This window comes from Balaenoptera ricei, chromosome 4 (assembly GCF_028023285.1).
Source record: "Balaenoptera ricei isolate mBalRic1 chromosome 4, mBalRic1.hap2, whole genome shotgun sequence".
NCBI classification, from domain to species: domain Eukaryota; kingdom Metazoa; phylum Chordata; class Mammalia; order Artiodactyla; family Balaenopteridae; genus Balaenoptera; species Balaenoptera ricei.
In genome coordinates, this window is record NC_082642.1 from 100,269,985 (window position 1) to 100,291,803 (window position 21,819).

At 33.2% G+C, this 21,819-nt stretch overlaps 1 protein-coding gene across 12 annotated transcripts in view; it reads left to right on the plus strand.

Moving 5' to 3' along the window:
- Positions 1-21,819, plus strand: part of ZBTB20 (zinc finger and BTB domain containing 20) — a 784,241-nt gene that overhangs the window by 164,707 nt on the left and 597,715 nt on the right. For all 12 annotated transcript variants that reach the window (XR_009502940.1, XR_009502941.1, XM_059921075.1 and 9 more), the window contains one exon: positions 17,578-17,629. The gene's annotated coding sequence lies outside the window, so the exon portion shown is untranslated. The remainder of the gene's footprint in view (positions 1-17,577; positions 17,630-21,819) is intronic.

A 21,819-nucleotide genomic window follows, 5' to 3' on the forward strand; every position in this document is an offset into this window, starting at 1 on the left:
TAAAATTCTCAACAATGTGGGTACAGAGGGAACATATCTCAACATAATAAGTGCCGTATGTGTCAAACCCACAGCTAACATCATACTCAATGGAGAAAAGCTGAAAGATTTTTCTCTAAGATCGAGAACCAGACAAGGATGCCCACTCTTGCCACTTTTATTCACCATACTATTGGAAGTCCTAGCCACAACAGTCAGACAAAAAAAAGAAATGAAAATCATCCAAATTGGCAAGGAAGAAGTAAAACAGTTACTATATGCAGATGACATGATATTACATATAAAAAACCCAAAAGACCCCACCCAAACCTATTAGAACTAATAAATGAATTCAGTAAAGTTTCAGAATACACATTTAACATTCAGTACATTCTTCTTGATGGTACCATGTCTTTGAGAACCTGGGTTTTTGGCAGTTGCTGTCATAGAAAGTAGATGTGAAAATCAATATAGAAGTGTGTGAAAATCAATATAGTACAGGAAATAAGAATGACAGTATCCAATATGACTTAAAGGTTTGCGAAGTTGTGCAGTACTCCACAGGCATACACATACCAATAATAAGTAATTTAAGAATGGTTATATAAGAATGGAATTAAGAAAATATTTTTCTTTCAATGTATGTTTATTATTTTTTTATGACCGCTATGTTATTGGGACATAAATACTTATTGAGTTGTTTAGAACTAAACTACTCAATAAATGGATCTGTTAGGTAATATTTTAGGTGAAGTTTGCTGATAAAACATTACTAAGACACTAAGGGCTCCAGAAAAAATAATTATGAAACACTGAGGGCTCACGTCAACTGAAAAATTATGTGTCATTCTGCAACACATTTTGGTCCCACTTGACATTATGTTCATTCATGGTTATCTATGTTGGTACATATAGACCCAAGGCATTTTAGTTGCTGTGTATAGTACTGTGTATTGTTCTATTGCATTACTGAGTCACAATTTATATGTGACTCAGTAACACAATTTATTGATGCACATTTAAGTGTTTCTTCCCTTCCCCTTTACTACACTTACCGTCATTCTTTTCTTTATGTTGTCCCTCTTTCCTTCCTTCCTTCCTCCCTCCCTCCCTTCCTTCTTTCCTCCCTCCCTGCCTTACTTCCTTCCTTTCTTTTGTTCTTTTTTTTTTCCTTTTTTAGTTTTCTATTACAGTCAGTGTTGCACTAAACATCTTTGTTAATACCTCCTTGTGTACATGTGAGAGGATTTCTATATTTTAATTGATAGGTTTAGGGAATAAACTTTTTTAACTTTACAAGGTAATGAAAAATTGTTCTCCAAATGTTTCTGAGTTCCCCTTTCTCCATATCCTCTCCAACTCTAGGTATTGACAGACTTTTAAATTTTTTATAAAAAGATAAGAGTAAAACTGTGTTTGCTACTTTAATTTTATTTTTTGCATAAAGTTGAGCTTCTCTTCATATTCTTATTGGCCAATCAAGTTTTATTTTCTCTGATTTTTTTTTCATTTGTATTCTCTCAACAGTTTTTACAATTATAATGCTTATTTTTTATTGATTTGTTGTAGCTTGTTATATATTCTAAATAGAAGTGATTCACCGAGGATGTATGTATTTTCCTAGTCTATTGCATGTCTTTTATCCATATTTATAGTGTTTGGGTTTTGTTTTGTATTGGTTTTTTGGTTTATGCTTATATTGAGATAACAAAGGTTTTATTGATTTAATCTCTGAATATGGTGTGTATCACTTAATATATTTTCTGGTGTTGGACAGTTGTTACATTCCTGGGGTCAATTCTCTGTAGTTATTATGTATTTATGTTTATACATACACATATACATATGCACATTGCTTTATTTGGTTTGCTCTTATTTTATTTAGAGTTTTTGCATCTAAGTTCTTAAGTGGGATCAGGATATACTTTTCCTTTTTCATCCTCTCTACTTTTAGTATCAATTTCATTATCAATTATTGATCATAACATTATTCAGTGTTTCTATTTCTTATTGTATTGATTTCAGTATGTTACAGTTTTCCAGGTAATTTCCCATCTCATTTGATGTTGTAAATTGTCCTTTAGTTGTTCAGTATATTCTCTTAGATATTTTAATGTTTCCTGTATCTTAGAGATACATTCTTTCATTTCTAAAGTTTCTAATTTGTGCCTTTTTTCTTGCTTCATAGTTTATAATTAATATTATTTTGATCAGTAGAGGTTTTATTATCAGGTTGAATTTTGGCAATTTCATATGGTTTAACCTAATATTTTATTTGTCTTTTTAAAGAACCAGTTTTGGATCTATTATATATTTGTTCTATGTCATTAATTTTTGTTCTAATCTTTATTATTTATTTCCTTATTTATTTGGCTTTATTCTGCTATTATTATATTTTTAACTTGCTAAGTTAGATCCTTACCTAGTTAGTTTTACAATTCTTTAATATCATATATATGCATTAAAGGCCATAAATTTTCCACTAAGTATCACTTTAGCTGCATCCCACAGGTTTTGATATGTAGTGTCTTCATTGTTGTTCAGTTTTAAATATTTAATATTTCCATTTTGATTTTTTCTTTGATTCATGGCTTATTTGATTATAACTGTGTTTTCTAGTTTCCAAATATATATGGGTTTTTAATCTGTATGTTTTGTTTTAATTTCTGATTTTATTGCATTGTGGTCAGATAACATGGTTTTTATGATATGAATTCTTTGGTGTTTGTTGAGTCTTCTTTTATGGATCAATAATTATTGAATTTTATAAATACTACACAATAGCTTGAAAACAATATGTAGTCCTTGAGGGGAGAAGTTCCTACACATAAGTTAGTCCAAAATTATTAATTATATTGTTTAAATTTTCTTTATCTTTACTGGTTTTTTTCCTTACTTCTTGAAGTATTTTCTGCCTCATGGTTGACTTCTTCACTTTGTTCAGTGTTCTGCTGGAATTTCACATTCTTAGAAAGCCTTTCTGTCAACATTGTTTAATGCAATATCTACTTCTCCATATCTTCAGTCTCTTTTTCCCTATCCCGCTTTTTCCTTGTGGCATTTATTAGTACCGGATATTATATTTTATATTTATGTGTTCACTGTCTCCTTTACTAGAATGTAAACTGCTGAAGACAGGAACTATGTTTTATTTACTACTGTATGTTCTGGGTCTAAAATAATACCTGCATAAAAGAGGCATTTAATATATAGTTGTTGAATGAATGAACAAAAGAATAGCAGTTTCTGATATTAAGGTGACCTCATTTTCAGTTGAACGAGGTTGTTTTCTATGAGAGTTCTGATGGTCCTTCCAATGATTTAGCATTTTCTTCTATCCCATGACTTAAGATCTGTGCCTATAAGAGTCTAAGGAAATCCTGATTGTTTTTGTGTTAATTTTTAAGCTTGGATTTTCTGTCCCCAAAATATAGTATAAATGCTGATTCCTAAGGTGACCATGGAACATATCTGGCTTTCATATTTCTTTTATGTGATTATTATTATTTATAACCACCCAGAGCACTAAGAATAATTTAAGTTTTCTTACTGCTTCTTCAAGCCAGTCTATAGATTTTTTCCTACTCCTAAGCTTATGGGTAGTACATCCATTAATATGCATGGAGATGCTCCTCCACCCCTCTCACTGGCTTTAGGTCTTGTCTGTTGTCCACACATTGACATTAATACTCTATAAATCATCCCAAATATTTGGGTATATGTGGGTATGATACCCTAGGGTTCAACAAGGTTTGAGCCCCACCCTGGGCTCTAGCTTTGAGTTACCTGTTCTTTTCTGATACTCAGAGATTTCCTTTTCTGTCTTTCATTCTAATTTAGATCAGTTTTTAATTATCAAAATTATCCTAAGTACCTGTGTATTTGAAGTGAGAGATAAAATCACATCAGTGGAATCTGCTGTAGTTACTGAAATGATTAGCATTTCATAATAAACTGTCTTTACTTCTAGTATGTCCAATAGGATCTTTACACGAATCTTTATTAAGGGTGTTTATAGCATGGTAATCCCCTTACAGAAGATGCACAGTAAGTATATTAATGTATCTAGCACTTGATTTGGATCATGTTGCCCTAATTCTTCAGTGGCTGTCATATTTCTGTGTCATATCAAAAATCGTATCAGATTTTTTTCAAAGAAAATATCCTTTAACAGTTAACATCATGCAATGAGTATTTGTGTGTGTGTGTGTGTGTGTGTGTGGTGGGAGCAAGGAAGAGGGAGACAGAGAGGTTAAAGAGTTTAGGTGGAAAAAGAGACTATTAGACTATTATGAAGAAAAAGACAGTTTAGGAGAGGAAGGGAGATAGAGCATGGGGAGTGGGCGAGATTGCATTGATAAGATAGCTTGTACCTAAACAAGACAAATCTTTGGCAAGGTTGGTTTAATTCTTTTCAGTGAGGCAGATGAACTGTAGCAGAGACAATAAACTATTCTAATTCCAATCTGCCCTCCCCTTCAACTCCTTAAATCTGACTTCTTTTCACATATAGCTAAACTGGTGCTTTTTGCTGACACCTGAGTGAAGTTGAGAGGTTTGCACTTACACTCGATTTTTGGCACTTTATGATTTGTACAGTACTCATGTCTACAGGGGAAAATTGGTCCCTCTGAGTACAGAGTAAGTGACTGTCAGCTTGATTGTGTGTGAAAGCTCCTAATCTATCATGTGATATTAACAGGAACCCAGTATCAGCAAACCTGTGTTCTTTTGGAACTGCTTTTCTTTAACATTCTCTATACGTAGCAAGAGCATAGGTAATAAAGGTATTCAAGTCTCACAAGTGGGACGTGAACACTTCATTCTCTTTTGCAAATATTGCAAAATGTTGTGATTCTCCTTCATATCAGAAAAGAGAAAAAAATCTTTCCAATTATTTATTTAATGAATCAGTTACTTTATGAAACTTTTGAAAATGTTATTTTTCAGATAGATTCAACAGTCTTATTCCTATTGTGTAATTTAGTGGTAAGCTTTCCACATTCATCTTACCTGGGAAGGTCAAGCATTTTATGACCTCAAAAAGCCTGATCCTTGTTTGGTATAGATAATTACCTAAATGTTCCCATTATTTAGAATGGATATTTCAACCATCTCAAGGTTTACTTTTACTAGGATTCTCAAGTGTTTTCATTTATTGAATACTGAATCCAATTGAAGCAGCTTTTATAATATTGTCTAAAATCTTATATTTTCTTATTTTATTTTAAAATTCATGGTTGTATGACATGCTGATGTAGCTTAATTGTAAACTTTACATTTAGATGTTACAGCTTTAGCGTTTGTGCAAAAGCCTAGTTGAAGCTTAAAAAATATTTTGACACCATAGGTTCTGGAGATTTATGTGGCCAGAACCGATAAAGCAGAATTTCATGTTGGAAAGGTAGAGTACAGTTTATTGGTTACCACAAATAGAAGGCCTGATAACTTAATGAAAGCTGATTGGCAGTAGGATTTATCATAGCAACTGTAATACAGAGAATAGAAAATGATAATATTACTAATTAATAAATAATGCATCTCATGACAATGTGGATCAATGTACTATCATTTAGAATCTTTATCAGCCAAGTTTTATTTAATTGTGTAGCTATTTTGGTGTTGGGATACAATTTTGAAAAGCTTAAAATACCTTTTAAGATGGTTATCAACCTGAATCAGGTAAAGGAGTATTTAGTACTTCAGATATAGGAAGGTTTATTTTAATTGGGAAATTTAGAAGACCTAAAAGATTTTGAGGAAGAAACAATTCTTGTAATGAGTGTAATGAAAATGTAGCTTGAAATGGCTTGACAACATTTTCAATAAAATCCTGGAAGAAAAATCAGTAAATATCTTGAAGACAAAGGAATCATGACCAATGAACAAGATGAGTTTATTACAAACAAATCATGTCTGACAAAATTAATAGTTGTTTAAAATAGAATTGCAGAATTAGCATGGATAAAGAGAATGCATTTTTTAACTTCAACTGAGTATTTGTTGTAGCTTTTCAAAAATAATTTAAAAATTAGGATACAAATAATCTAATGGATTGAATATTTATGGAAAGACAATGAATCTACTTAAGACCAAAATATAGTGCCAAAAATATACCCAAATTGGGATTAGGTAGCAGTGACAAGGGTGACCTGAGAGGTTTGGGTCCCCCATAATCTCTATTGATCCCCCTAAATACTCATACAATTCATGTAAAAGCAACATGCATATCACATAAAGATGGCTTCTAATACAAGTTCTCCTAGTACCCCTTCTAATCATATTTTGTTGCTCTGTTTGCCCTATATAGAAATTCCATAGGCTTTATTGATGGATTTAGATCAATGGTCAACAAATCTGTCTTACTCTCTGTTTTGTTTGTTTTTAATTGAGGTATAGTTGACATATAACGTTATATTAGTTTCAGGTATACAACATAATTGTTTGATACTGTATGTGTATGTATTGCAAAATGATCACCACAGTAAGTCTAATTAACACCCATTACCCCACATAGTTACAGTTTTTTTCCTTGTACTTATAAGATCTATTCTCTTGGCAACTTTCAAGTATACAATACAGTATTATTAACTATATAGTCACTATGATGTACATTACATTCCCAGGACTTATTTATTTTATAGCTGCAAGTTTGTATCTTTTGACCACATTCACCCATTTTGCCCACTCCCCCCGCCCCCAGCTCTGGCAACTACCAATCTCTTCTCTGTATCTACAGTACATTTTTTTTTTTGTAGATTCCATAAGATTCCATTATATATAAGAGAGATCATATGGTATTTGTCTTTCTCTGTCTGACCTGTTTTGTTTGGCATCATGGCCTCAGGGTCCATTCATGTTGTCACAAGTGGCAAGATTTCCTTCTTTTTATGGCTGAATAATATTCCATTGTATATATAAAACAGTTTTTTAAAAAATCCATTCATCCTTGGATGGGTATTCAGGTTGTTTCCAAGTCTTGACTATTGTAAATAATGCTACAATGAACATGGGGGTGCAGATATCTCTTCAAGGTAGTGTTTTCATTTCCTATGGATAAATAACCAGAAATGGAATTGCTGGATTATATGGTAGTTCTGTTTAATTTTTTGAGAAGCCTACATGCGTTTTTCATAGTGGCTGCACCAATTTACATTTCTACCAACAGTGCATAAAATATCCCTTTTCTTCAACACTTGTTATTTCTTGCCTTTTTCATAATAGCCATTTTGACAGTTGCAACATGATATTTCATTGTGATTTTTTTGTTTGTTTCTTTTGGAGCAGAGAAAGGTTTATTGCAAGGGCCAAGCAGGGAGAACAGGCAGCTCGTTCTCCAAAGACCTGAACTCCCTGATGGTTTTCAGGGAAGAGTTTTTAAAGGCAACATTTGGGGTGATGACTTCAGGGTTTATGACTTTCTTCTGATTGGTTGGTGATAAGGTAACAAGGGTGATGTTCCAGCAATCTCAATCATCAACCTCTGCTTCTCACAAGTCTAGGGTCTCAGCATGATGTCATTATCCTCCACCTGAGTAGGGCCCTTAGTTCCTGCTGGTCTTAGAGAGTCTCCCAGAGAAGCAGGAGGCAACTGCAGCTCACCCTGGGGACGTAGACCCTGGCAGCAGCCATTCCTGGGAGCTTCTCCCATCACGTGGACATTGGTGCTGGTGGGCACCACCTCAGAATGTCATTGTAGTTTTGATTTGCATTTACCTGATGATCCCACTCTCTATTTTTTAAATAAAGTTTTTTTTTTGAAATACAGGCATCCTTGTTTATGTATTTATTGCCTTTGGCTGCTTTCCTGCTACAGTGGCAGAGTTGAGTATTTGAGATAGAAACCACATGACCTACAAAACCTAAAATATTTATCATATGGCCCTTTACAGATAGTTTGCTGATCCCTGGTTTACATGAATTTTTTTAACCTTTAGAAGCATTAGAATTGTTGTCAAGTCTGGGCATAGGTAGAATATTTGTACACTGTATAAAGGAGGGAGTGAATTTGTACATGTTACTACTCTTAGGGTTTAGTCTTAAGCTAAATCTTCTGTGTTTCATGGGGACTGACCCATCCGTTTCAGCAATAAAGGTCCAAAATGACATATGTGACACTGTCACTGCCTTCACTCAGTTCCATTCAGCTGTCCTTGACATCATAAAAGTTGATGATGATATATCAATAGGTTTAATGGGGGAAATGTGAAGGGAACTGTGACTGAGAAAAACAGTGTTGTTAGTCTTAAATATGGAGACATTTTAGGTCTTATTCTGTAACAATCTATTTTGTTTAGAAATCTTTCAAAATAAGCATCATCAAATTTATCTTGGACCTTTCTCCCAAAGTACTTATATTAGGAGCAGAGCATTCCTCAGCCTGCGATTCAACTAAAAAAAATCACCTGTGCATGGTAGGTGCTTGATAAATATTTATGGCTTGAATATTAACTTCATAATTACTTTTTTGTGTTTGTTTATTCATTCCTCAGATATATGAGCGCTCACTGCGTGCCAGGCATAACGCCCAGAAACAAGTGATTTGGCAGTGGATAGTGTATAGCTCTCCCTAATGTAGGAAGATGGGCAATGAATGAGTTCATAAATTTAAAACATAATGATTGCAGAGAGTGATAAAGAGTGATTTGTGTCAGAAAGGGTGGATAATGGGATAAAGAGTAACAAGGTACCATTTGAGCTAAGATTGAATGACGAGAAGTGGAAGCCACCATGAAATGATCTGGGAGAAGAGACTTTAGAAGAACAAGTTAAAAAACCCCAACCAGTTGTGGCCTCACAAAGGAACAGAAAGAAGACCAGTGTATCTAGATCCTAGTGAAAGAGTTTGTGTGTATGTGTGTGTTGTGTTAATTTAGGATCCACCATGTTTTGTGTCTGTGGGAGAGTGTTAGTAACAGGGTGGCCCTCTGTTTGTTTTCTTAGGTACCCAAAGAATCAATAGTTTTTAAACAGATATGTAGGTTTTTGAAGTCAAATGAGAGTGATTGAATTAATTTTATTTGAATCAATTTTTGTTGAATCCAAGAGAAGGTCATGAATAGGTGTCTGGATAGGAATAAGAGAAGAGTGGGAAGGGAGAAAGAATTCACATAGAGTTTTAGAGAAATTGGAGGTTAACACTTGGTTCTTTGGCTCTAAGACTGTGTAGATTTCAGTTACATGAACACTCCTAGACACACTGTAGGCTCAAAAAAACGTTTGCTGAATCAGTGTATATTGGTTTGAAATCTTACCTGATTGGATTGGAGGGTACAATTTCTGCATTATTTGAAGAGAGGATACATAATGGAACCAGATTATGGAGGACTCTGAAAACCAAGCACAAAGGATTTGATATTGTAAGTGGTTGGGAATCATTATAGGGAATAAGACAATAACTTGATGATTTCCAAATATTTGTTTTATTGTGGTTTGTAGGATGATTTAAAGACAGAAGGAGCCAAGGATGATGTTTTATTCCAGGCATACTTTCTATTTTAACCAGGTTCTCATTCTCAGCCTGGTTTGGCTACATTGCAATCAATTACTTCATAACAGTCCCTGAGTCTAATAAAGGAAAGCTGTCTCCGTTACCAAGGTCCTTTTTGTTCTGTAGTCTTGCATCTGTATTTGTATTTGACTTTTGCTGTACTTTCTTTCCTGTCTAAGTGATCTTTAACAATTTTTCAGGACTCTGAACATTCTGCTTTATTTTGCCTTTTTATATTTGTCTCTCACTGGTACCTCCTTGATTGTATTACATGTAGGGAGTAATTCAATAAAAATTAAATGGAACAAGTTTAAAATGGAAAGCTTTCCTATGCAAACTGTAAGGATGGGATTTCCTTCCTTCCTTCCTCCCTCCCTCCCTCTTTCCCTCCCTTCCTTCCCGTCTTTCTTTCTTTCTCTTCCTCCCTCCCTCCCTTCCTTCCTTCCTTCCTCTCTTTCCCTTCCTTTCTTCCTTCTTTTCTTTCTCCCTTTCCTTTCTCCCTTTCCTTTCTTTCTTTCTTTCTTTCTTTCTTTCTTTCTTTCTTTCTTTCTTTCTTTCTTTCTTTCTCTCTTTCTTTCTTTCCTCTCTTTCTCTCTTTCTTTCTTTCATCAAACTTTACTCTTAATGGGACTACTCCAAATGTAAAGGTTGGTACACTGAAAGCAAATCCTGAGCAACAAATTGGTTGCTATCTCTGTGAACACTCAATCTGTCAGTGAGAAAGATATGCCAAGAAAATTTTCATGTTGTGGCAGGTTTAGTCACTGAAGCAAATTGCCTGCCCTCACTAAATATACATTTTACTTTAATATTTCTATTTCATAGAAACTATTTCAGACTAGAAAGTAAAAATCATATAATCTGGTTTGTTTGTTCCTTTCTTCAGACAAATTAGGAATAACAGACAGTCTTACCTTTGGGAGCTGTTATTATGATAATATGGCCCACTTATCTTGGTTGGCCCTCACAATAATATATAATCATTCAATTTTTTATCTCATCAGAGTTATTTCCGAAAAGGAAATGAGGGGTCAGCTTTTATCATAGGATTTTCCTCTGAGTAGTTGACTCTGGGAAATTTACAAGGGTATATAACTGTCACAAAGGTGGTGTTAGTTTTGTCAGTAACTTATGAACAACTCCCCAAATGGCTATGTCTGAGCACAACACTATGAATATTGCTTGTATGGTAGTGAAGAGGTGGACTTGTGTTAAATATAAAACCATGCAAGAAAACCCATCACCTCATGAAGGATTGAAACTGGAAATGTAGTATGGTTTGTAGGAGTATAGACTCTGCAGGAAGATTGAATGGGTGTGAATCCTGGTTTTGCCACTCAGTAGAGACGTGATCTTTGGCAAAGTTCCTAATCTGTTTGTGCTTCAGTTTACACATCAATAAAATAGGGATAATGATATCTGATTTTGAGGTAACTACCTCTTAGAGTTTTTTTTGTTTTTTAATTTTACATTAAGTAAGTATACATAAAAGTACTTAGAACAAAACCTGAATACAGGAAATGCTTATGTATTTGCTATTTTCTGATAATCTTTAGAAGTAAAGGTAAAAATTAAGTAGCTCTCTCTCTGACCCTGCCTTCTCTAAGAGTTACAAATGTATAAGAAAATTGTTGCCACTTCTAGAATGTGGAATGATTTGAAAACAGCACTATTTTGTTTTAAAACTCAAAGCAATGGTAGTACAATTGTCCTAAAAGGAGACATTATTTAACATTTAGATTAAGGTTAAATTAAACAGAATTGTTTTTATATCCCTCTTTTTGAAAAAAAAAGAGACAAATCATAAGGTGATAGTTCCTTATTAGGGGCGTCTTCAAAAAGCAACTTTAAACATCCTTGTTATGTCTTGAGATCACTGTGTAGTCAGTACAGTCTCCTATGTCTACCTACTTAGAATTCTGTAAAATTAGAAGACAAGTGGTCTTTACGTGGGTTCGTGGACTCCTGGAAATTTTATTCAAAATTTTGTGAACATGTACACTTTCCTTGAGAAAGAGATTCTTGGTTTTTATCATCTTCTCAGAGAGAATTATGATCCCCCAGAAGAGTAAGAACCATCCTCTGAAACAATATAAATTTTTTGTCTTCAGTGAAGATAAAAATATAATACCCTATATACCAAGGCAGAAAAATCGAATAGTATATTTTAGGTTTTTAGTTAAAAGGATCAAAATGAAAATTTTATTCTCCCTGGTGAACACTTAGCTAGCCAGAAAATTTAATTAGCCAGCATTTCAGGTAATCAATGCTTACTTATGTCAAGCAGCAATCATTCTTCAGTATATTAGCTGAGTTGGTATTTTGTCCAGAGAAAATGGTGATTATTGTCTACTGTTCATTCTTTCTTGTCCTAGTTTCAGAATTATTAACATTTGCAATAGTTTCATAATTGTATGTTTCTTATGATATGCTTAGGAGTAAAAGCATTATATAAATGCTTGCTTCAAAACCATTATTGTATCAATCTCTTTAATATAATTTAGTACAGAATATTTCTACTCATTCTGTCCAAAGGCACTGTGGAATAAAGTATCTGAAAGAGGACAAGGGGAGGTTGGAAGAAAGGGAATTTTACTGAACTCTGAAATCTTAAAAATGTGTTGTATTTCTTATGCACTTATGCAAATGTTTAAATTCACATTTACTTTGGTGTTTTTAGTTGCTTTTATTAAAATGTCTTAATAGAATATTTTTAAATAATTGTTTTATGGATCCTCAGAAAGGGTACACATTCCAAGCTCAAAAACTTTATTTAAAGTTTTTAATTGAAGGAGATTAAGTAAATAATTCAGAAATGCATTCTGTTTACCTGTTAATAATTAAGCAGGTTAGACTATGTACTTTTTATAGTCATGGTGTTTTAATTTATTTATTTGTTGGTGTGTTGGTTTTTAAGATTTTATTTAAGGCATTCTGCTATTGGGAAATAAAAATAAACTGAGTAAAGCTGCACATTATAAAGGAAATGGCTTGGGTTACTGTTAAAGAGACAAGTGAGAAAAAAAAAGGAATTGATTGGATTTTAGGGTTAAAGGCAGTATTTAGTACATAATCTTTCTGAACTTTTCCCCTCTATTTGGAAGGGAAACTGAAATACCTAACAGAAAGGATAATTGAGTCAAGTGAATGGTCTTCTCTTGCCCTAGAGCTCTGGCTCAGTGGAATTTGATTTGATTTTGGATGGCTTTAGTGTAGGGTTTAGCCAGGTCACTTTTATGGATTCTTAGAGAAGTCTACCGTAGAACTTATCAGATTTCTCTGGTGTTTCAAAAACTTTGATAATACCCAAAGCCAGAATGAATACCTCCACCTTCAGAAGCACCATTATGGATGAACTAGAACTAAATTAGTCTTTTCTAGTCTTAGAATATGTCTTATCCTCTTGACCATGTATGTACAGGTTCTTTCTTTCTGATGTTCTTTAAGGATCGTAAATTGGTTTTCATTTGACATCTTTGATCAGATACAACCAAAGTTTGTATTTAAATCTTTATTTAATGATGAAGACATTTTCTGTAATTATTGATAACAAATAGTCTTTAACAGTTTCTATTCATTTTGTCCCAGCCTGTCATTTGCTTAGTTTGAATTTTTACTTATTTGAAATTATACTCCTCCTACCTCTAAAACTGATGCTTCATTTGTTCTCATGGCGAATTTTGTTTGTCTCTCTGTAGTGGTCCTATTGCTGAAATTGATACATGTTTTATCTGTTTTCTCTTATAATAGTATGCTTACTGTATAAATATAACCTCAAACCTCTTAAATTTTCTACATTCCAGGCTGTGCCTTTCTTTGAAAATTTGATCAAATATGTGGACAATTAAAATTTGGCTTCTAGGAATCTAATAGGTACCATTATGTGTGATTGCTGTTTTATTTTTTTTTTTAACAAATCTTATTTTTCTTTCCTTTTACTTTCTTTTTTTTGCTTTGTTGTTCTATTTCTTCCCTCCCTCACTCCATCTTCTTCCCTTCTTTACCTCTTTTTTAAAAATCTATGCAGTTAATGGAGGTGGCCTTCACCAAAAATAGGACAGATAGACATTTTCAAATGGCTTTCTTAACATTCAGGAAATCTAATGATATATCATCTAATTTTTTTTCTGCACCATAGACTAAGTGTCTTGTTTTAGTGCTTTTTTGTCTTTATGAAAAGTAATTTGTATGTATTGTAGAATATTTGGAAGGAAATTGTAAAAAGAAAAATACCTATTATATCTTAATATCTGAGATAAGTACTGGGAATAATTTAGTATATAGGTGCTTACATGCTTTTTATAATACATATATTTTTTTCTAATACATATGTACTCACACATACATATAGATCAACATTTATATATGCATATGACCAAAAATTTGCATAGTTTATATATATTATATATACACAAATTATTAAAAATTGCTATCTTAATATCATTACCATTTTACAACCTGAATTTTGAGCTTAATGGTGTATTATAAATTTTTACTTGCCTTATTTAATGGAAGCTTATCATTATATCACATAAAATTTATTTAACCAGTTCACTATTATGGAGTATTTAAGTTATTTTAATTTGCATTTCTTTCATTGCAATTACAGATTAATATTGTTTCATATATATCTTAAGTTTTTTCTGTTGTGAATTACTTGTTCATTTGAAAAACTGAGATATTTTCTTTCTTTCTTTCTTTCTAGATAAAGACTATTAACACTATGAATATCATATAAGTTAAAAATATTTGTCTTTATTTGTTGTAGACATCTTAATTTTGTTCAAGATACTTTTGGATTTATAAAAGTTTTAATTTTAAGTAGTCAAATTCATAAATCTTTGTGCTTATGTTATATACTATTACTTATGTGCTTCAAAAGGCCTTCTTACCTTGGAGTTCAGAAAATTATATACATAAGTTTTCTTAAAGCGCTTTGATTATTTTACTTACTGTATTCAGATATATCAATCTGATTTTTGTTTTGGTGCATGGCAAAGGTAGGGAACAATTTTTTTTTTTTTTGGTCATTTAATGAGTCAACTATCTCAACACTCTGGAAATGCAACCTGTAATATTTACCCCATACTGAAGTCCCTATGGTCTGTTCTACAGATCTGTCTCTTCCAATGACAGTTATCACACTGTCACTTATATTTCAGTCTTTGGTAAAAGCTAATAACCTTGTTTTCTACTTCTTTGCTGCAGAGCCAATACCTAATACTTGTTATTTTTTTTATTGTAATCTCCTATTCTATTTTATCACTTAAAAAAATTAAACTAGCTTTAAAACATCAGAACTACTAAAAATAATTTTAGTTCAATTCAGTTCGACAAAGATTTATTGACTGTTCACTATACACCAGGCCCTGTGCTTGCATTAGGAACACATAAATGAATCAGCTGCCTGCGCTGTAGGGTTCTTGCGCTAGAAACATGTATTAATCTGATGGAGGCAGACAAAGAGCGTGTGAATGGTCAAGATAGTGGGCTAGTATCAATACCTTCATTTTTTTCTGATTATTTCTTACTCTTTTTTTATCTATGACTTATTGACTCTAACCATTTTATATATTTTCCCTTTTTCCTTTCTTTTTAATCCATAAATGATTAATTATTAAGTGATATTGATTTAACAGAATTAGATTGATTTAGGCATATGAAATACGGTAACTGTCTCATATTCATATGGTCTGTTTTTCTAATTACTGAACTGATAATTGTGTCTTCATATTTTCAATTTTATAAATGTTTATTGAATTCTTTCTAGGCACTATTTAAGGAGCTGTAGGGAAAGAAAAATGGATGTCTTTGACAAATTTATAATCTAGTGGGGGAGTTCACCATTTATAAAAATAATAGCAACGTAATAAAATAATAGTTATTGAGAGTACTGTTTGCAAGCCACGATACTAAGAAAGGTAGTGTGTATCTCTTTTAATCCTTATAACAGCCCATATAGCCCCAGATATTTTTTTTTTTTTTTTGACTCTTTTCCTTACTTCGCTCAGGAATTTTCTTATTGTCGCCTTCTCTGAGAAGATTTTCTGTCCAGACCTATCTAAAATATCAGCCCATGTAACTCTCAATGCTATTACCTTGCTTTATTTGTCCTCATAGTATTAATTATAGGACATTATTGGTTTAATGATTTATTTGCTTATTGTTTGTTTCCCCTGCTAGAATGAATATTGAGTGAAAGACTATGAAAAATGGGTTGTAGAAGTTTGCAGTTGCAAAAGGTCAAAGTTTATAACATTTAACTTCTTTAAGCTTAAATTGTTTCATCTGTAAATAGATATAGACTTAGTGCCTTTTCATAGGTTGGTCAGGCTGTTGATTCTTTCCTTCAATAAATATTCATTGATCTCCTACTATGTAGCAGACACTATTCATATAAATGGGGGATACAGTGAAAGAGACAGGGCCTGATCTCATGGCCCTTCCATTCTAGGAGGGAAGACAGACAATAAATAATAAAAATTACTTTTATAAAATATCATGTAATGGCCAAATTAATTTCCTCCAAAGTATCCTTCCCCACCTCATCCCTACAACCTGAACATTTTTTTTTTCTTTTCCATTCCTAGTTATCCTCTGTTTATCCATGATTAATGGTTATTATCTCACTCCTCCTAGCAGATTCTAATTTTCAGAGCCTCTTCTAAAGTTGATGTTGCAGAGTAAGTGTAGTATTACTCAGGTACCCTGACTATAGTAGAACTATCACCTTCCTTTTCTGGATCCCATTTATTTATTAGTACAGCATAAGCTCAGGATCGCTGGTATGGTTTGTTGTTTGAGTCTTTGTTTTCCCTTTGTTTCTGCATCTTAAAGATCTAGTCAGTTAAAACCCTTAGACCGTCTTCATTTTAATAGAACTTTTACGGTAGATGTACTCGTTTACAGGATTGGCTTATGTTTATATGCGCATTTCCATTAGTAAAACTGCTTTTGAGATTATGAATGGCTGAATCTCTGGAGATTATTAGTAAATATGACATCAAGGTCCTCAATGAGATTTCATAGCAAATTTAGAGAGATCGCTTTCCGAGGACATACAATATCAAACTCAATTTTTAATAGGAGAGTTGCTTCTAGTTAAATCTTTTTATATTTTAACTCACCAAATTGGCTTTAAAGTCACCTCAGCATCCTGCCTGCTTTACTGCTCCCAGTCTTAGTTTTCATTCTATACTATCAAAAGCATTTGGTCAGAAGATAGTTTAAAAGTGACTGATCCATTTGTTTGACATCCCTGCCTCCAAATCTGAGTAGGACCCTCCTATTAGCCTTGCTTGCTGAGACAGGGAACATAAAGCCATGTTCTAATATCAGTGCATTAGGTACTAAAGACCGGTTCAAGCTCTGTTGAGCATGTTACCCTCTACTCCCTGTTTCTTTCCACCCATTTACTTTTTATTCTCTTTAGATTATCTTTTTCATGAAAATCTCTCCAACCTCACTCATATTTTGAGGACAGGGCTTGTATTTTATCTTTGTATACTTCCTAACTTACCAGTGCTTACCAGTGTATTATGGGTAGTAGATCTTGGCAAAATCTCCGGTAATTAAGAATAAACAAATAAATGTAATAAAGACTATTGGAGATTAGTGGGTTTTTTTAGATCAGTTTTTTTAATTTAAAAAATATAAATGTAAAAACATCTGTTTGTGTAAATTAATAAAGCTTCTAATAATACTATAATAAATATTCTGTTCTCCATCTAAACCCTGTACACACAGTGGTTTAAATTGTAAATTCATGCCATATTTTACTGAGTATTGTTCTGCACATAGACAAATTAATGTGTTAGCCTTTATTTTTCTTTTTAAAACTATAGATATTGGAGCTTCCCTGGTGGTCCAGTGGTTAAGACTCCACACTTCCAGTGCAGGGGGCTTGGGTTCGATCCCTGGTCAGGGAACTAAGATCCTATGTGCTGCATGGCGTGGCCGAAACAAAACAAAACAAACAAAAAACTATAGATATTAGTTGGCATACACAAACTCAACTACCTACTTCTCATGACTAGTCATAAAGGTATTGTGGAAATGTAAATTGTTTCCTTGGCAGATTACTAAGTTTAAGTATTTCTCTTTTACAGTCACACAAAAAGAAGTGTTAAGAATTGCCCTTTGAGACTCTGAAGACTAAAGGTAATATCCAATGATATTTTCTTCAATAGGTTTTTATCTTCCTGGAAAGTTTCATAATTTTAAAGGCCTTGGGTTTACTGCCTCAGGTCTTTTCTTTATTGCCCTTTAGCACGTTAAATAAAATTTTCTATGTCTACCTAAAACAATCTGAAATTATAAGTCAAAAAAAGAAGAAACCTTGTGTCATCTCAGAAGATGTCACCCTAATTGGGTGTTGCTATATACCCCTTGATCCTTCTATTTGGGAATGTATTATGGCCCCTCCCCTGTTTTTTAAATCAGTTTGGAACTCTTCTGATTTTATACCTTGCCCTTTTCTTAAATAGACACATTGGCTCAAAGTCAAAAAGTCAGTACCAATTCCTCTTCAGCAAGAGCTTTACAACTAACTATTAGAAATAAAAATGCATTTTTGGGGGACAGTGAAACTGTGCAGACAAGATTTAATGGCGACTCATAGTCAGAAATCCAGAATTTCAGGCAAGAAGTTTACAATAGACTTGTGTTGCTGCATTGTGTATAAAGAGCTCATAGGGATTGAAGAAGGTTTCTGAAACAAGAGGGGACTGTAATTACTTTGCTTCTTACATGCATGGTTAGATCTTCCAGCGAGAATAACATGGTAGGGTAATTTATTATAGAAGAGTAAATCACAGATTACATTGGAGAGAGATGGGGTGGTGTGATCCAACCATCAGTTTTGTGAATACATACACTTAAGCATGTGTGATAGCTTGTTTTTAATTTCTTTACACCAGTGCACACCTCAAACATTCCGTTTAGCAGTGGGATATGCAAATTGTTCCAAATGCAGCAGCAGTACTTTCACCTGAATGTCAAAACTGTCAGAGAGCTTTAAATCAAATCTTTATAACATTTTAAAAAACCAGCCAGCCCTAAGATTGAGGCACCAAACTCACTGCAAAAACTTGATTCCCATACTTTCAAAAAACTCCTGTATGTCAACAGGGTAATGTCAAAGTTCTCATTCACCTGCTTTCTAATTTTAACCTTTTAAGGATTTTATTTTATTTGGCTTAATTATGATATTTTCTACAAATTAATGATAAATGCCTTGATTAATAAAACCAAATGTCAGAGAAAATGACAACTTGATGAAAAATTAATACTCGGCAATATTTTAAGGTACAGAAGTACTAAAGATGTACTCTTAAATCTCATACTTCATCAGCTCCTTTTGAAGGTAGGTAACCAGAATTTTCCTTGCACTTAAGTTTGCACAGCCACATGTGTAGATGCGTTTTAGCAGTGTGATTTTCAGCTGTTGTTTTGACTGCTAGCTGTTATAGATATACATACATTTTTAGTTTTTCTTTTGCTTCATAATATTATTTATTTTTATTTTACAAAATCAAGGTAAACTATATTTTGGGTTGGTTATATTGATGAAGCTATCATACTAAGAATCCAAATAGTAGTGTGTGTCTGTGTGTGTGTGTGTATGTGTGTGTGTGTGTGTATTTCAAGAGATCTCATGGTGTAAAATGTAGTAATTGGTGATTGGATATCTGCTACACTATTAATTCATTTGGTTATGAATATTTCAGCTGTTATATTTTAAAATTATTAAGTAAAAATAATCTAAGGAAAATAAATTTTTTATGGAGATTTGTTTTTTTTAAATATATTTTTCCTGAGCTTTCATTAAAAGACCTGAATACCAATAAAGAATTGTAACTTGCTTTCTTCTTATGAACAGTTGGTTAGATAAAAAACTGAAGAATAGGAAATATGACCTTTATTTTTTCTCCTTTTACTGCAGATCATGGAGTTGAAAGATAAAAAATATCCCTTGTATTTTTCCATCTTCACAAATATCAGGATGATTTTTAAATATGAATACTTACATATTCTATTACATGTTATACAGAAATGGTACTATGGAGGATTATAGTCCATGTTAGTTTTATTTTCATGTTTCAAAGATAAAGCTGCCAACCAAATGTGGGAAGGCACAATGACCTCTTCTGTGCTGTGCTTTTGCTTGGTTTGGTTGTTCAGAGATAAAAAGACCCACGTAATATACTGTCAGTGAAATGGACTCACTTTGACCATCTGTTCATGTAATGACATACCTATCAACAGAAATTTTTGCCAACTAATGTTAAAATCACTTTTTTCTGTAATATACTGGGAACTTCTGGGTAGGTGTTTCAGGTATGTTGCTAAGCACAGTAAGATAAATAGAGAGGAGTGTTGGTCAATATCCTGTAAATACAATATATGCCAATCCCAAGGGAAAAACATTCTTCAGTGGAGATTTCTAGTAGTGTTTAAAATTGGAGATGGATTGTGCTGAATCTTCCCTTAGCTGGCTCTAGGTTTTATTGTTTCTGTGTCTTGCCTGGTTCCAGGCATCCAATCTGTACTGGCAAAGCTACTTGATGAGGAGAGGCCACCAACATCTCTGCCTTGACTGCTTACATACCTGCCATGAATAATAAATCTGTCAGCTAGTTATCACTGCGTTGTAACTGTCTCTGTTCCTTCTTAGCTGATCACTGCCCAGAGGAGTTTAAGTTCCACTGTAACACAAAGCTTCTGTTATGTTTCTATACCTGCATTTATTTGTATGCAAAAGCATTCATTCTTCTTTTTTTCATATACCAGTAAATAAGACATGCCCCAGTTCTCTGACAGTTCTTAAATTACATAGCAAACAATGTGCTTTTCCCCCCCTTGTTTATTCTATTCTTCAACCTCTCATCAATTTACTTCTGCATATGAGCCAATTAAACTTTATTCATTAGTTATAAGATTTGGAAATACTTACACCTACCTCACAATCCACAGTTTTATAAGTTTTTAGTTGAGATTATAGTTATTTGGGGTAAATACAAAGAGAACATCATCCTTTCCCCAAAACGAACAAAGGAGATAGACTGAAACCCAAAATAGTCTCTTAAAGGCTTTTGCTTGGTGTTATGTTGTTTGATCCTAGAAATGAGGACAACTGATCCAAACTTACACAGTTAAAATCTTTAGCTTCAGGGAGTTGAGTTATGATATTTTAAACTTGATGCTTGAGTTAACACAGACAACAATCAGCTGATGTTCTTTGAAGAATCTAAACCTTATAGGAAATTAAACAGTGTTAGACTATCTCTCATTCAACAGAAAAAAAAAACACCTAAAAATAAATATGTTTTCTAATGGACTTAAAATACATAAATTTCCAGTTTTAGTACTTATAATTAGACCATATCTTCTCTCTAAATGACTTATTAGCACCTTTGGAAACTGTATTCTCTCCTTTAAACCTACAGTATTTTATTCTGCAAGGTCAAGTAATCGAGACTTTACTGGTTTGGAAATATTAATGCAGCTTCCAAAGTTGCTTAATGCATAACTTAAGTACCAGTAGAATGATCAGTTCTATTAAATAGGATTCATTTACCATATTTGTTTCCTCTGGAAGCTTGTGTTTATGTTAATTGAATAAAGTATGCTCATGAAACACACTGATAAATAGAGCAATCAAAAGATACCAAGAAAAACCATGATTATTGTCCAAGATGTGTAGGGGACTTGTGTTTCTTGACTAAATGCTGCATTCATTCTTCCTCCCGATCTACCACTCCCCCAAATATCCAGGTCTCTTTTTGTATCCTTTAGTGATGACAAGATGTTTTTTTATTCCTCTAATGAAGTGGGAAGCAGATTAACATGCTTTCTTCTTGGGAATTAGATTACTTATTGTAGTACTGCTCAACATATCTTTGTAATACTCCCCAACCCCTACCCACAACTAATTAGTGACTTTCAGAATTAGGGAAAATCTTAGTTGTGTGGTGGTTCTATATTTACCAGTGATCAAGGAAGTGTTACTAATACACTTGTCAGTGTTAAAAAAGAATTAAGTAAATAAAGGGCCAGATGGTCGAGCCCAGGACCTATCAAGAGCCCAGTATGTGTGGGCTGGTCCAAGGGAATGACAGAAACATTACCAGGCTAAGTGGAATCAGAGTTTGGCTTTCACTTATAAGAAACAGACTGTTTTTCAAATATGTTTTCTTATGATATAATAATTTACATGTTCAGATTTCCTTTGTACTAGTAACATTTGAGTGCATGTATTTCCCTGCGCATCAAGAGCCAACAGTGTTTACAAAAGTCTCCTTTCTGATACATGTAACAGGACATAGTAGCATCGAAGTAAAGCAGTTACC